The 17,303-nt window shown below is 46.4% G+C and overlaps 1 protein-coding gene across 1 annotated transcript in view; it reads right to left on the bottom strand.

Moving 5' to 3' along the window:
* LOC141156732 (cytochrome P450 3A8-like) overlaps positions 1-17,303 on the bottom strand; it is a 469,992-nt gene that overhangs the window by 445,831 nt on the left and 6,858 nt on the right. The window lies entirely within an intron of this gene.

Here is a 17,303-nt window from a genome sequence, read left to right as displayed (position 1 = left end):
ATGGGGTTGGATCCCACGTCATTTTCATAGCCAGCAGTGGGAAAGCCAACTAATGGGAGCCGATATTAGTAGCCGGGGAGGGGGCCATTAGCCAAAAATGTTCCCTGTCTATTAATAACAGCCACAGCTGTTTGCTTAGCCTTTACTGGCTAGAGTACAGGGGGGCCCTAGAAAAAAAATTGACATAGGGCCCCCCTCTATAAAATCTAACCAGCAAAGGGTAAACAGACAACTGCAGAATGATATTAATAGCCAGGGAAGGGGCCATGGATCCTGGCCCTCTCCGAGGCTAATAATATAAGTTCTCCATAAGATGCGCCAAATCTGGCGCTAAGCCTCGCTCTTCCCACTGCAGTCTAGCGGTGGCGAGTGGGGTAATAAGGTTGGGGTTTATGTCATCCTTGTATTGGCGGCTGACATGAAGCCCAGGTTAGTAATGGGGGCGTCTATAAGACGCCCCCATTACTAACCCTGTAGTAAAGGTTTACAATGCTTTTTCAATAAAGACGCGGCCAAAATAAAGTCTTTTATTGAAATAAAATCACACACGGGTTTAAAAATGTATTCATTAATCTCCCCGAAGCCCTTGTCTCCTATAAAAAAATAATATAAAAAACAACCATATTCCTCACCTGTCCATCATCATGATGTAATCCAAGTATCGCATGGCGATCTGCATCACTTCTACAGCAGTCACATCAATCACTGATATGACTGTTGTAGAAGACAGCACTATACATCGACAGGAGTGTAATCACTCCTGTCAGTGTACATTGCTGTGCTGCTGGCTGAGTTCACCTGAGTTCATCAGCTGAAGATCAGCTGATCAGCTCTGGTGACCTCATTTACTGCATCATTGTTGTATAGGAATATTAAAGAGTGAGGTCCCGGAGATCTCAGATGATCTCGAACTGATGAACTCCGGTGAACTCAGCAAGCAGCACAGCGATGTACACTGCCGGGAGCGAGCACACTCTTGTCAGTGTACCGCCGGCCAATGGGTGATTGGGTCGCCGGGGGACATCGGAAGGTTGGTGGTCAGGTGAGAATAAGGTGTTTGTTATTTTAATGTAGATTTTTCCTTTTTTTTTTTTACAGGGCACAGAGACGCCGGCTTGACTGAGGAGACTACATAGCTCAAGAAATACAATCCTTTTTAACAAAACTTAAATTACCTAATAGTGTTGATCCACCCCCGTAGTGTTAGAGTTCGGTTCGGTTCGTCGAACACCTTCGAACACCGTTAAAACCAATGGCAGGCAAACAAAAACAAATAGAAACACATAGAAAACACCTTCAAAGGTGTCCAAAAGCTGACAAACTGCTCAGAAGACACAACTAACACATGGAAAAGTGACAAGTACATATAGTCATGCGAAAAGAAAAGAGGTGGAGGAGTAAAAGGAGGGGGAGACACAGATATAGGCATGTCATGCCCTTCTAAAATCCAAAAAGTGAGAAGCCGACACGGCCAGTCTGTTCCTGCCCGTGCCACCTCCGTTTGTGCCAGAGCCGCGGTGGACCCTGAAGGCCAGCCCCCCTCTCCCAATACTGGTGCCTGTCCGCTGGTGGGTCGAGCGAGCCCCCTGTGGTGGAGGCAGCTCTAAGCTTTTTCATTTAAATTGTCTCTCTAATTTGAATGAATACACTTTAAATCCTTTTACAAGGATATATTGAAGGGCAAGTCTCATGCCAGCAGCCGCGTAATTCCAGCTCCAGTAGCGTCCACTAAAGCTGCTGCAGTTAAAAAGCTTTCATAAGGATCGAGCTCGGCTGTCCATCGCAAGGCGTCCTACCGCCAGTCCCAGCCCCTATGCCTTGGGGTGCCTCCTGATGCTCTTCACTGAGTATCCCGTGGTCCCGAAGCATTTCCTTTGAAAAAATTAAGTGTCCAAACTACAGGTGGTGTAGCTTGCTTAACAGCCGGGATAATCCGCTGACTAGTAGACACTGCTACTAGGCACAAAGTATTTCCTGGGCTAGATGCAGTTAAAAATTTGTAATTAGATACTCTCGGATGCTGAGAAAGCATTCCATAGAGTCTCCTGGCACGCCATATATTATTCTCTTAAAAAGCTTGGGGTAGGGGGGATCGCAATGCGTCACCTAGGCTGAAGATAAATGGAACTGTAGCACCCCGAGGGCTCGGTTGCTGCAGAGGTATTGCACCTCACCCAGAGGTGTGATATCTCACTCTCAGGTAAGGATGGAGTGTGGATCAGGACCCCGACACCTGCATGCATTACACCACATTGCCGTGGGGCAAAGCGACCAATATGCCCCTGAGATGGGCACGACAGTCCCTGTCCCTGGCTGGAGTGGGGGGAGGGAACACTGAGGAAGGGGAACCCTGTAGAGCAGGAGCAGGGAGGAAGCAGTTCCTGGGTGCATTGAGAAGGGAGTATAAAAGGTGGGCACCATCTTAGTTCAGTGCAGAGAAGTCTGAGCAGAAGTGACAGGGAGCAGGGGCTCTGCATGAGCTCTGCTCCAGAGGCGGGCCTAGTAACAGAGGCCCAGGCCTGGAAGAGGGAGAAGGAAGGAAGAGGAGCGGAGAAGGCTCCAGGAACGAGGAATGAAGGGATCCCAGGGGTGTGGACGGGCGAGTCGCCACTGCACGCCCGAATACACCTACGTGGAGGGGTCAGGCCAAAGGGGGAGACCGGTCCCCGAAACTAGTGGAGGCGGGAAACGACCCTCAGCTAGAAACCGGAGGCTGTGACATTTTATGTGGCGCAGCCCCTCGCTACACCCGCTAGGAGGGCAGCACATAGGGTCAGGGAAAATGGCGCCAAGTTTACCAAGAGGAGGCCCGAGGCAGCCGGACAGAAGGGTTGGTAAGAAAGGCCAGACAAAGGACACACAAAGGGGGTCCTGTGAAGCGCTCCAAAGTTATCTGGGAGTTGTCTGAGCCCCTCACCTGGTGAGCACAGTACGACGTGGGCAGCCATTACCTGCAGAAGTGGTCTGGATAATAAGAACTGTGAGTAAAGGCCCTGGACTGCATCACTGGCTCCGTGTTGTTACTGCTGCTGCCCTGCACCATCACCCCCATCCTACGCATACACTGCCCTGAGGCTATACTCCTCCCGTGGGGAGTTATGCTACGCTCTGCTGCACCCACAACACCAGCCTCAGCGGTCTGCCCTGCAGCGGCGGTTCACTCTGACCGCAATCCACGGGTGGCGTAGTTGGACATTTAAACATCAAAACCACATAAATAGTTCTGCCACGGGTTTGACCGCCCTGAGCCACGGAACCGGGTCGCCGCCACGGAGACTACAATCACCAGCATCCACCAAAAAGGGTCCGGCTCCGGATGTCCCCAGGCCCAGGGGGCACGTCAGAACATTTTCATCACCTTTCATAATCACCAATGGGACAAGGCAGTGATGTCCTCTGTCCCCTCTCTTATGCATCCTAGTGACGAAGCACCTGCTCTCATCAATTCGCCATAACCCCAATATTAGGTGGATTGAGGTGGGAGGCACCGAGTACAAGTGTTCTCTATTTGCTGATGATGTCCTAGTATATATCACTCAATCACATATATCCATCCCTGCTGTTATGGCTGAAATAGATCACTTTGTTACATGGTCAAATTTTAAAATCAATACAGCGAAGTCTGAGGCCCTCGATGTCTCCCTCCACAAATCCAAACAGGATTCCATCCAGTCCAACTTTCCCTTTGCCTGGCCCTCACAGGGTATCAAATTCTTAGGAATTCCTATTCATAGAGACCTCTCCCGTCTATGTTATCTTAATTTTGGGCCCTTTATTGAACAACTCCATACAGACCACGGTTGGCAAGTTAGAACTGTAAGATTCACTACGTGAACCACTGGTGTTTTGTGGAAAAGCACATGTACACTGTGTTCCAAATTATTATGCAAAAAGTGTTTAGGAGTGATAAGGGAAGAATTTGTTTGTTTGTCAGTTAAACTCATTGATGGTGATGTGTGTCAGGGCTCTTTATATCACTGTAAGCAATTGCAGACACCTGTGCTAATTAGTTTGGCGGGTGTGTCCAATGAACGGCAAGACTACTTAAGAAGGCTGTCCCACATTATTAAGCAGCCTACATTTTCAGCCAAAATGGGAAAGAAAAAGGATGTGTCGGCTGCTGAGAAGCAACAAATTGTGGAGTGTTTAGGTCAAGGCATGACTACAATCAACATTGTGCGATGATCAGGATGAAGTGTCTTGGCAAGAAGTATGTAGCTGATTCACAGTACACACGTGTGCGTGCTGATAAGGGCAAATTGAGGACTCTTTCCTACAGGCAATTACGTCAGGTTAAAAGAGCAGCGGCAAAAAAGCCTTGTCATAGCAGCAGACAAGTTTTTGAAGCTGCTGGTGCCTCCAACGTCCCCCGAACAACAAGATGCAGGGTCCTTCAGAGGTTTGCAGCTGTGCGTACGCCATCCTGTCGACCTCCTCTATCCACTGCACACAAGCAGAAACGGCTCCAGTGGGCCAAACATTACATGAAGACTGATTTCAAAACTGTTTTGTTCACGGATGAGTGCCGTGCAACGCTCGATGGTCCAGATGGATGGAGTGGAGGATGGCTAGTTGATGGACACCCCACGAAAACACGGCTACAGCGCCAACAAGGAGGAGGTGGAGTAATGTTTTGGGCTGGAATCATGGGGAGAGAGATTGTCAGCCCCTTTAGGATCCCTGAAGGGGTAAAGATGAACTCCATAATGTATGTGGAGTTTCTCAAACAGCACTTCCTGCCATGGTTCAAGAAGAAGAACCGTGTATTCCGCAGCAAGATCATTTTCATGCATGATAATGCACCATCTCATGCTGCACATAACACATCTGCATCTCTGGCTGATATGGGCATAAAAGGGGACAAACTTATGGTGTGACTCCCATGCTCCCCTGACCTCTACCCCATTCAGAACCTCTGGAGCATCATCAAAAGGAGTGTCTATGATGGCGGGAGGCAGTTCACATCTAAGCAACAGCTCTGGGAGGGTATTCTGCCCTCATGCAAAACAATTGAAGCAGAAACCATCCAAAACCTGACAAATTCAATGGACGAGAGAGTTCAGAAGCTCCTTTCCAACAAGGGGTCCTATGTGCAAATGTAACATCACCTAGAATAAAGTTTTGAGTTGAAAACTGTTTGATTTCAGTTTCTAATAACCTGCTAATGCTTATAATTTCAAAAATGACCATTTTTTTGGTCTTTATTAAAATGAAAAGGTTGATCGAAGAGTGTGGGGGATCTAAGAGTGTGGCAACCCAGTAGTCAGGATTACTTCGAATTCTGACAATCTGAGGGTCATGTTGCAGGTAGTGCAGCAAGAAGGCACTTATGTGTCTTGCGCATCTCGGAGCCCCAAAATTATTTTCCGGGCTAGATGCAGCTAAAAATTATTGTTAATTTTAAATCTGGTGGAGCTTAGTATAGATGGCCTAATAGAATCAGTACTGCACACTGCTACAAAGCCCAAATTATTTTCCAGCCAAGATACAGATAAACATGATTAGTAATTTGAAAGCTTAAAACGTTTGGTGAGGTGATTTTAACCAATCATCAAGATTTTACTCTCCCCAGGATGACACAGGGGTAGAAAAGTCGTTTCGGATCCATGATTTGTTCATCTTTATGAACGTGAGTCTGTCTACATAATCAGTGGAGAGCCGCGTGCGCTTATCTGTCAGCACACGACCAGCAGCGCTGAACACACGTTCAGACAGAACGCTGGCTGCGGGGCATGACAAGATCTCCAAGGCGTAAGTGGCGAGCTCCGGCCATTTATCCAGATTGGAAGCCCAAAAAGAGCAAGGGTCCACTGACACAGTCATGGCTTCAATGTTTACTTGGAGATACTCCTGTACCATCGTCTCTAGGCGTTGACTATGTGTCAGACTTCTTGTCTCCTGTGGCCTTGCAAAGGATGAGCTAAAAAAGTGGTGAAATGATTCCGCAAAATTGATGTTACCAGCAGATACTGTGTTTCTGTTACGGTTTGAGTGCTGAACAACTTGACGGTCCCACGGTTGGCAAGTTGGAACTGTGAGATTCACTACGTGCACCACTGGTGTTTTGTGGAAAAGCACATGTAAGATTCTGCAACAGTCTCTGCTGATACTCCTGCATGCGTGCATCCCTTTCTATGGCAGGAATTATTTCTGCAAATTTACTTTTGTACTGGGGATCTAACAGTGTGGCAACCCAGTAGTCAGGATTATTTCTAATTCTCCCAATTCGAGGGTCATGTTGCAGGTAGTGCAGCAAGAAGGCACTCATGTGTCTTCCGCATCCAGGAGCACCAAGTCCCTGTTGTGTTGGTGGCGAGGTAACAATCATGCTTCCTTCCTCTGTCCTCTCCCCCCAACCTCGCACAAAAGAAATGTGATCAAGGTCTCCCTCTTCTGATGAGTCTTCCATCAGTTCGTCCTCCACTTCTTCCTGGGCTCCTGCATCTTCCTCACTAGTTTGGCTGCTACAATGCGCCCTGGTAAAACCATCTCCCCCACCCTCACATGCCTGCCGCCTTGGTGCTGCCGACCGTCTGGACCTTGCAGATGTTAGCCCTTCCGCATACAACTCCTCCTCCTCTACTTCCTCCACCTCCTCTTGTGCCACCACCTGACTCCGAATTCTGTTTAACATGTGCTCCAGCATGTAAATCACCGGAATAGTCATGCTGATAATGGCATCGTCACCGCTAAACATCTTCGTCGCCATTTCAAAACTGTGCAGAAGGGTGCATAGGTCCCTGATCTGAGACCACTCCTCCAGCATGATTTGCCCCACCTCTGGATCCCGTTGGCCCAGGCTATACGTCAGAACGTATTGCACCAGGGCTTGTCGGTGCTGCCACAGTCGCTGCAACATGTGCAGAGTTGAATTCCACCGGGTAGGCACATCGCATTTTAGCCGGTGAAGTGGCAGGCCCAACGACTTCTGTAGAGATGTAAGTCGCTGAGCTGCGGGATGCGAACGGCGGAAGTGAGCACACAGCGACCGTGCCCTCTGCAGAAGGCCATCTAGTCCGGGATAGTGGGCTAAAAATTGCTGGACAACCAGGTTCAACACGTGAGCCATACAAGGCACGTGTGTGACATTGCCCCGGCGAAGGGCCGCACCCAGGTTTGCAGCATTGTCGCACACGGCCTTCCCTGGTTTCAGGTCCAGTGGAGACAACCATTCATGAAATTGGTTCTCCAGAGCTGACCACAACTCCTCAGCTGTGTGACTCACATTTTCCAGACATTTCAAAGTAAAAACCGCCTGATGACGTTGAGCCCTACTGCCAGCATAGTAAGGAGGTGTGCAGGATCCCTTCTGCGCAGTTAGAAAGCTTGTGGCATGACCAGACAGGCTTTAGGTGCAGGTGGAGGACTGAGAGGAGGTTGAGGAGGCAGAAGCAGTGGAGGAACTTTGACATAAAGAGGATTGACGCACAACTTGTGGGGACGGCAAGACTTGGACAGCAGCACCTTGTCCTGCTGTCACCATAGTTACCCAGTGCCCAGTCAGCGACATGTAACGCCCCTGTCCATGCTTACTCGTCCAAGTGTCTGTGGTGAAATGCACCTTGTCACACACAGAGTTTCTCAAAGAAGCGGTGATGTTGTGTGCGACATGCTGGTGGAGCGCAGGCACATCTTTCTTTGAGAAGTAGTGCCGACTGGGCATCTGGTACTGGGGCACTGCGACGGACATAAGGTCTCGAAAATCCTCTGTGTCCACCAGGCGGAAAGGCAGCATTTCTGTAGCCAAGAGCTTGCAGATGGTGAAATTCAACCTCTTAGCTTTCTCATGGCTAGGAGGAAATGGTCTTTTACTTGTCTACATCTGAGGGACTGAGGGCTGGCTGTTGTGCTTAGACGGGGTTGATAAGGGTGTCCCCGGCAAACTGCCGGTCTGTGAGGAAGATGCAGGCGGACATGTTAGGTTGCCTTGATCCAAAGGTGGTGCTATCGATGTCGGACAGCGCTCAACACCAGCTGGTGTTACCACCTCCAAAGAAAATGATGATCTGCCAATCACGCTGGCTGTTGCGGGTAAAGAGGTGGCAGGTCTGCGTCCCAAAACAGGTGTGACTGCTGTCCCCCCAGTCACAGAGGATGAAGAGGCCGCAGATGCACAAGATGGGGCAGACGGTGGTTGGCCCGGCCGGCTAGGCCGCATTGTAGCACAGTGAACTTCCCACTGCAACTTATGCTTCATGTCCATGTGCCGGTTCATGCATGAAGAACTCAAACTATGTATTTTTTGGCCTCTACTTAGCTTTTGTTGACAAATGTTACAGATAACACGAGTTGGGTCATCTTTATCGATCTGAAAAAATGCCCAGGCTATGCAAGGCTTAGCACCCATGCGACCTGAAGAGCCACCACAACTTGTGGTCAGAGGCAGAGTTGTGTTTGAGGATGCAGTTGTTGAAGTGCTTCCAGTACTACGTCTCTGTCCAGGAAGGCGCAACCTGACCTCGTCGTCACTAGCATCCTCCTCCACCTCCTCTGCTGACCTCATCTCTTGGCTGACTGTGGGTTGACAGTAAGTGGGATCTCCAACCTCATCATCATCACCCTGTGTGTTATCACACCCGTCGTCCTCAGAGCCAACCTGTTCCTGCCCTGACAAAAAACTAAAGTTGTCGCTCCAATCTGGTATGAGTCTCATCATCGTCTTCCTCATTGTCTCCACCAACAGGAGTTACAGTTTGGGAATGAGGGTCTACATTATGGTCAGAACCTTCTGCGTCTGGTCCTGGATCCGACTCATAAAGATTCTGGGCATCAGTGCAGATCATTTCCTCGTCTGGATTCACAGAAGCGCTGGAGCCGACCTCTGCTTCCCAGGCTATAGTATGAGTAATCAGCTCTGCAGACTCAACCATCTGTTCTACCTCATACTCAGACGGGCAGCTGGAGATTTGGGAGCTGTGAGGAAGCAAGTGCGATTGGGGTGACACCGCTGAGGACTGGAGTATTTGTGATGTTGAAGTTGATGTGGAGGAGAGCACACTTAAAGGAGCACTTGATATCCGTTGAAGCACCTGCTGTTTTTGTGCCTCATCTGGAATGTGTAGCGATTGGCGTGGCCGTAAGAAAGGGATCTTATCACATTGTCCGCTAAAAGAAGTAGACATTTTAGTTTTGCTGGAAGATGGTCTTTCTTCTGCAGATGTTACTGTTGCTTTAACACCTACTCCACGGACAGAACCTTTTTTCCCCTTCCCAACACGCCTATTCCCCTTTCCACCAGCAGCAGGCCTTTTTCCACTCATTTTGGTGGTTAACTAATTCACAACTCTGGAGTTGTTTGCACAAAAAAACAATGGATGGGAACTGAGCAGAGCTGAGTGGCCAAACTGTGGTATTAGGCCAAAACTATTGTCTGGGTTAGATGCAGAAAAAAATTATATTCAATTTGCAACCTGATGGAGGTCAGTATAGATGGACTAATAGAACAAGTCCCACACACAGCTAGAAGCCCAAATATTTTTTCAGAGGTAGATGCAGAAAAAAATTATATTCAATTTGCAACCTGATGGAGGTCAGTATAGATGGACTAATAGAGAAAGTCCCACACACTGCTAGAAGGCCAAATATTTTTTCAGAGCTAGATGCAGAAAAATATTATATTCAATTTGCAACCTGATGGAGGTCAGTATAGATGGACTAATAGAACAAGTCCCACACACTGCTAGAAGGCCAAATATTTTTTCAGAGCTAGATGCAGAAAAATATTATATTCAATTTGCAACCTGATGGAGGTCAGTATAGATGGACTAATAGAACAAGTCCCACACACAGCTAGAAGCCCAAATATTTTTTCAGAGGTAGATGCAGAAAAATATTATATTCAATTTGCAACCTGATGGAGGTCAGTATAGATGGACTAATAGAACAAGTCCCACACACTGCTAGAAGGCCAAATATTTTTTCAGAGCTAGATGCAGAAAAATATTATATTCAATTTGCCACCTGATGGAGGTCAGTATAGATGGACTAATAGAACAAGCCCCACACACTGCTAGAAACCCAAATATTTTTTCAGAGCTAGATGCAGAAAAATATTATATTCAATTTGCAACCTGATGGAGGTCAGTATAGATGGACTAATAGAACAAGTCCCACACACTGCTAGAAGGCCAAATATTTTTTCAGAGCTAGATGCAGAAAAATATTCCATTCAATTTGCAACCTGATGGAGGTCAGTATAGATGGACTAATAGAACAAGTCCCACACACTGCTATAAGCCCAAATATTTTTTCAGAGCTAGATGCAGAAAAAACTTATATTCAATTTGCAACCTGATGGAGGTCAGTATAGATGGACTAATAGAACAAGTCCCACACACTGCTAGAAGGCCAAATATTTTTTCAGAGCTAGATGCAGAAAAATATTATATTCAATTTGCAACCTGATGGAGGTCAGTATAGATGGACTAATAGAACAAGTCCCACACACTGCTAGAAGGCCAAATATTTTTTCAGAGCTAGATGCAGAAAAATATTATATTCAATTTGCAACCTGATGGAGGTCAGTATAGATGGACTAATAGAACAAGTCCCACACACTGCTAGAAGGCCAAATATTTTTTCAGAGCTAGATGCAGAAAAAAATTATATTCAATTTCCAACCTGATGGAGGTCAGTATAGATGGACTAATAGAATGATGCTATGCCCAAAAGGTTTTACTTCACTAGGTGCAGTAAAAAAATTGGTATTCTATACACAGGTGGTGTAGCTTGCAACACAGATAGGCTACTCCACTGACTAACACACTCTGCAATAAGCCAAAAAGGATTAGCTTTGCTAGATTTAGCCAAATGCTGTGAAAAAAACTTGCACAGCACTGGCACAGACCTACCTGGCAAAAACTGATAGGAACTGATCTAACTTAGTCCTGAAAAGGACTGCATTTACAATTAGTCTTTACTCCCAACCTATCTATTTAAGAGCACAGACCTGCCTGATAAAAGTCATAGGAAATGCTGTAACCTAGTCCTTAAAAGGACTGCAATCACAACTATTCCCTAATCAGAAGCAATCTGTAGATATGTGCGAAAATTGGCTTGAAATTAACAAGGTATAGCTCACACAGCAACAGCAGTGCCGTCTAACACGCAGCTGCAGCAGTGAGAAAATGGTGGCGACGGGGAAAATGGCTGGGTCTTATAGGGCAAGGACATGTGACATACACTGCCAATGACACATGCCCTTGCTTGTGTGAAAAAAAGCACTTCGCTCCGTGTGTGCGCTGCTGATAGGTTGACAGATTGCACCTCCCCACTGTAAATGCGGGAAAGAGAAAAAAAAATGGAGATCTTCATTATTCCTGCAGAGATCCATCCCCTGCCCCTCCCCCCGCCCCGCTGTACACTCAAACTGCGTATTAACATTAATTTTCATCATTACTGAGAAAAAATCCAGTTATGATTTTGGTGCACGAACAGTTATCGAACATAACCTCGAACAGCCAAATTTTTTTCAAATCGTTCGTGTTCGCCGAACGGCTCGAACACCGCCCAAAACAGCTCGAATTTGAGATTGGCGAACAGTTCAAGTCGAACACTGCTCATCTCTATTACCTAAATTATAAATAGATCAGCAAACAGCTATTTCCAAACCATTTGATATAAGGGAGATCCAGTCCACATTGTTAACCCCTTAAAAGCCCAAGACGTACTAATACGTACCTGCGCCCTGGGCTTTAAGAGCCAGGTACGTATTAGTACGCCCTGTTGATTTCACCCCCACACACAGGCTGTGCGGGCGCGATCGCCGCCTGGTGTCAGCTGATTGTCACAGCTGACACCCGGTGCTATGTGCTGGGAGCGGTCCCACACTGATCCTGGCACATTAACCCCCGCAATGCTGCGATTGAAGTCGATCGCATCATTGCGGGGGCAAGGGGAGGTGATCGCGATCCAATGTCGTCATGACAACATACGCATCACCAGACAGCAGGAAGATACTTTGGTCATGCGCAGTGCATGACCAAAGTATCTTCTGCATCTGCAGCGCTGACAGCCTGTATAGCACAGGGATGGTGCTCCATCCCTATACTATACAGGCGATCAGAGTAAAAAAAGTGAAAGTCCCAAAGTGGGACAAAGTATAAAAGTAAAAAAAGTGTTAAAAAATGAAAAAAAAAAATAATTTTTGTAAAAATATTAAAAAAAAATAAAAAAATAATCCATATAAATAAAAATATAGTGTACCCATCAATAAATATTATTGTGAAAAAAAGCAAAACAGTAAAAGTACACATATTTGGTATCGCCGCGTCCGGAACGACCTGACCTATAAAATTGTCCCACTAGTTAACCCCTTTAGTAAACACGGTAAAAAAAAAACAATGCTATATCAGCATAACGCCAAACAAAAAATGGAATAACGTGCAATCAAAAAGACGAATATAAATAAAAATGGCACCGCTGAAAACATCAAGCCGCCATACAGCTCCATCAGCCGAAAAATACAAAAATTATAGCTCTCAGAATAAAGCGATGCAAAAAAATATTTTTTTCTATAAAATAGCTTTTATTGTGTAAAAGCACCAAAACATAGAAAAATTGTATAAATGTGGTACTGCTGTAAACAAACTGACCCGAAGAATAAAGCTGCCTTATTAATTTTACCACACGCGGAACAGCATAAAAAAATGAAAAAAACAAAACCATTCCTGAATTGTTGGTTTTTGTTTATTCTGTCTCTCAAAAATCGGAATGGAAAGAGATCAAAAAATGTCACGTGCCTGAAAATGGTACCAATAAAAAGTCAACTTGTCCCGCAAAAAACAAGCTGTCACATGACTCTGTCTGCCAAAATCTGGAAAAATTATAGCTCTCAAAATATGGAGATGCAAAAACTAGATTTTACAAAAAAATGCGTCTTTTAGTGTGTGACAGCTGGCAATCATAAAAACCCGATATGATTCTGGTATCGCTGTAATCGCACCGACCCGAAGAATAAAGTCATCTAATCACTTATACCGCACGAGGAACGGCGTAAAAAATAAACTCTAGGGTTAGGGTTACGGTTTGGGTTGTGCTAGGGTTAGGGTTAGGGTTGGACTAGGGTTAGGGTTGGGGTTGAGGTTAGGGTTGGGCTAGGGTTAGGGTTGGGGTTGGGGTTAGGGTTGGGCTATGGTTATGGTTGGTCTTTGGTTAGGGTTAGGGTTGGGCTAGGGTTAGGGTTGGGCTAGGGTTAGGGTTGGGGTTAGGGTTAGGGTTGGGCTAAGGTTAGGGTTGGGCTAGGGTTAGGGTTGAGGTTGAGGTTGTATTAGGATTGGGGTTAGGATTGGGATTTTTTTCAATAGTAAATAAAGAAGATGACGATATGATGACTAGTGTTGAGCGCAACTGCTCGCTACTTGAGTTTGCATCGGTTGCTCGGGTATGCACTGAGTATCGCGGGTGCTCGAGTGACATGCTCGAGTCTCCGCCCCATATGCTTCGCGGCCAAAAAAAACTCACGGGGATTGCCTGCCATGCACGAACGATCCCCGCATGGATGTTTTGGGGTGTCTAATAACTGTGAAACATGCGGGGGGGGACTCGAGCATGTCACTCGAGCATGCACGATACATGGTGCATACCTGAGTACCCGATGCAAACTCAAGTAGCGAGCACTTGCGCTCAAGACTAATGACAACTTATTCAATATGATGTTATCAAATTCTGTGTCGTACTTCTGGGTTCAAAATGTTCACTATACCCCTTGAAAATATCCTTGAGGAGTGTAGTTTCCAAAATGGGGTTACTTGTGGGGGGTTTCCACTATTTAGGCACATCAGGGGCTCTCCAAACGCGACATGGCGTCCGCTCTCAATTCCAGACAATTTTGCGTTCAAAAATTCACACAGTGCTCCTTCCCTTCTGAACTCTGCCGTGCGCCCAAACACTGTATTTTCCCCACATATGGGGTATTGCCGTACTCAGGAGAATTGCAAAAAAGTTGTTGGGGTCCATTTTCTCCTCTTACCCTTGTGAAAATAAAAAAATTGGGGCTAAAACATAATTTTTGTGGAAAAAGTTAGATTTTTTTTATTTTCACGGCTCCAAGTTATAAACGTCTGTAAAGCACTTGGGGGTTTAGGGAGCTCACCACACATCTAGATAAGTTCCCTATGGGGTCTAGTTTCCAAAATGGTGTCACTTATGGGGGGTTTCCACTGTTTAGGCACATCAGGGGCTCTCCAAACGCAACATGGCATCCGCTAATTATTCAAGCTAATTTTATAATCAAAAAGTCAAATGGCGCTCCTTCCCTTCCAAACCCTGCCGTGCGCCCAAACAGTAGTTTCCCCCCACATATGGGGTATCTGCTTATTCAGGAGACATTGCACAACAAACTGCATGGTGCAATTTCTCCTGTTACCCTTATGAAAATTGGGGGTTGAAAAACATTTTTGTGGGAAAAATGTGAAAATTTTATTTTTACGGCTCAATGTTATATACTTCTGTGAAGCACCTGGGGGTTCAAGGTGCTCACCACACATCTAGATAAGTTCCCTGAAGGGGAGTCAAAAAGTCAAATGTCGCTCCTTCGCTTCCGAACCCTGCCATGCACCCAAACAGTGTTTTTTCCCCAAATATGGGGTATCTGCGTGCTCAGGGGAAATTGCACAACAAATTTTGGGGTCCATTTTTTCCTGTTACCCCTGTGAAAATAAAAAATTTGGTCTAAAGTACTAAAGTAACATTTTTGTGAAAAAAGTTAAATGTTCCTGTGAAGCACCTGAAGGGTTAATAAAGTTCTTGAATGTGGTTTTGAGCACCTTGAGGGGTGCAGTTTTTAGAATGGTGTCACTTTTGGGTGTTTTCTGTCATAAAGACCCCTCAAAGTGACTTCAAATGTGATGTGGTCCCTAAAAAAATGGTTTTGTAAATTTTGTTGGAAAAATGAGAAATCGCTGGTCAACTTTTAACCCTTATAGCTCCCTAATAAAAAAAAAAATTGGTTCTAAAATTGTAGTGATGTAAAGTAGACATGTGGGAAATGTTATTTATTAACTATTTTGTGTGACATATCTCTCTGATTTAAGGGCATAAAAATTCAAATTTTGAAAATTGCTAAATTTCCGTTTTTTTCACAAATAAACACAAGTGAAATTTTACCACAATTATGAAGTACAATATGTCACAAAAAAAACTGTCTCAGAATCAGGGGGATCCATTGAAGCGTTCCAGAATAATTACCTCATAAAGTGACAGTGGTCAGAATTGTAAAAATTGGCCTGGTCATTAACGTGCAAACCTTGTGTTGTAAAGGGGTTAAATAACCCTATAGGGAAAGCCCCTGGCCCTGATGGTCTACCTGTTACATATTATAAGACCTTCTCTAAGATATTAGAACTTTCTTAAAATGTGTTAACAGAATACTCCAAGACGAGTCCTTTCCCCCTCAGTGAATGGAAGCTCACATCTCTTTTATACATAAAGAAGGTAAGTATCCAGAATGCTGTAGTAATTACAGACCGATATCCTTACTAAATGTAGATCTTAAAACATATGCTAGTATGCTAGTGTAGCACCCCGAGGGCTCGGCTGCTACAGGGGTATTGCACCTCGAACCAGAGGTGTGGTATTCCACTCCCGGGTAAGGATGGAGTGTGGACTAGAACTCAGTTAGCTGCATGCACCACACACACCCCATTTCCGAGGAACAGACCGACGGTACTCCCACTAGAAAGATGTGCAGGTACGACAGCTTCAGTTCCTGGCTGGAGTGGGGAGGGGGGGAGGAATATCCCAGTGGTGTAGGGGCAGATGGGAGTGGGTTTCTGGGCATAGGAAGGAGCCCATTGGTTGCTAGTCACCTGGGCTCGGGTGTCAGAGGGAGTATAAAAGGTGGGCACCATCTTAGGAGTGGGTTCAGTTCAGTCAGAAAGAAGAAGAGTGAGAAGAGGAGTGACAGGGAGCAGCAGCCCTGTCTGGGTGCTGCCCCTGGAGGGAGCAAGAGTGAAGAAGAAAGGAACAAGAAGCAAGGAAAGAATGAAACATAAGGAAAGGCCCAGAGACATGAAGCAAGAAGGAACCCGAACACGCTAGGAGTCAGCGGGTGAAGGGTTGGCAGATCAGGGTACCAGATCCCAAACTGGTGGAGGCCACTTATCCTCAGCCAGGAACCGGAGGTCGTGGCCACGTCTTGGCGCGACCACTCACTACACCCACCACGAAGGCACGCCACATAGGGTCAGGGAGACCGGAGAAAGGTTTCGCCACCAGAAGGCCCGAGGAAGCTGGACATGGGTGGGTCCCTAGTGGGGACGGCCAGAGAAAGGAACGGGGAAAGGAGTTCAAGGTCACACTCTGGAACTGCCTGGGGGTTGGTCGAGCCCCGTACCTGGTGGACGCAGCATGGCTCGGGTCGTCATCACCTGCAGGACTGACGTTAATAACAACTGTGAGTAAAGCATTGAAAACTGCAATCAGTCTCTGTGTTCCATCGCACCACCAGCACCATAGGTACCGGGACGCTCTTACTATCACTCCCTTCACCCGCACCAGCTGCCCTGAGGCTATACCTCTCCCGTTGGGGGTTATACCACCATAGCTGCACATATATACCATCGGCCTCAGCGGACTGTTTTGCAGTGGCGGCCTTGCGACCGCAAATCAACGGGTGGCGTAGTCGGACACTAATACCATCATACCAATAACTGCCACTTAGTTTGACCACCCTGGGCACGGACCGGGTCACCGCCACAAGAAGACTACTTCCCCCATCGGATCCGGCTCCGGGTACCCCCCCGCGCGCACGCGCGCCGCACTACAGCACTGGCCCAGGGGGCGAGTCACTAGCAAAACACATTGCTGACTATCTGCCAAGCCCCATTTCTTCAGACCAAACTAGCTTCATCAAGGAGGGGGGAGGGCAAGGATAACGCTTGGCGTGTTCTCCATTTAATGTAGTACTCTGTCCAACATAAACTTCCATTGGTGCTCTTAGGCACTGATGCGGAGAAAGCATTCAACAGGGTGGACTTGACCTTCCTACAAGAGGCACTTAGATGCTTTAATTTTCCCTCTGATGTTATAGCAGCAATACTCCAAATGTACAGTCATCCCTCAGCCAAAATCAAACTCAATAATTCCCTCACTAAACCATTTACTATAAATAATGGAACAAGGCAGGGCTGTCCCCTCTCCCCCCTTTTATTTATAATGGCGAAGGAACCCTTAATTAAATCCATCAACCAATGTTGTGAAATAGTGGGAGTAAACTTACATGGGATACACCACAAAACCATGGCCTTTGCTGATGACCATCTAATCACAATGACACGACAAAACAAGGGCATCCCAGCCCTTAT

This window comes from Phyllobates terribilis, unplaced genomic scaffold (genome assembly GCF_046119375.1).
Source record: "Phyllobates terribilis strain yellow unplaced genomic scaffold, ASM4611937v1 Scaffold_1__5_contigs__length_1240528914, whole genome shotgun sequence".
In the NCBI taxonomy this organism is placed as follows: Eukaryota; Metazoa; Chordata; class Amphibia; order Anura; family Dendrobatidae; genus Phyllobates; species Phyllobates terribilis.
Note: the sequence above shows the minus strand (reverse complement) of the source record. Positions and strands in the feature narration are given on the sequence as shown.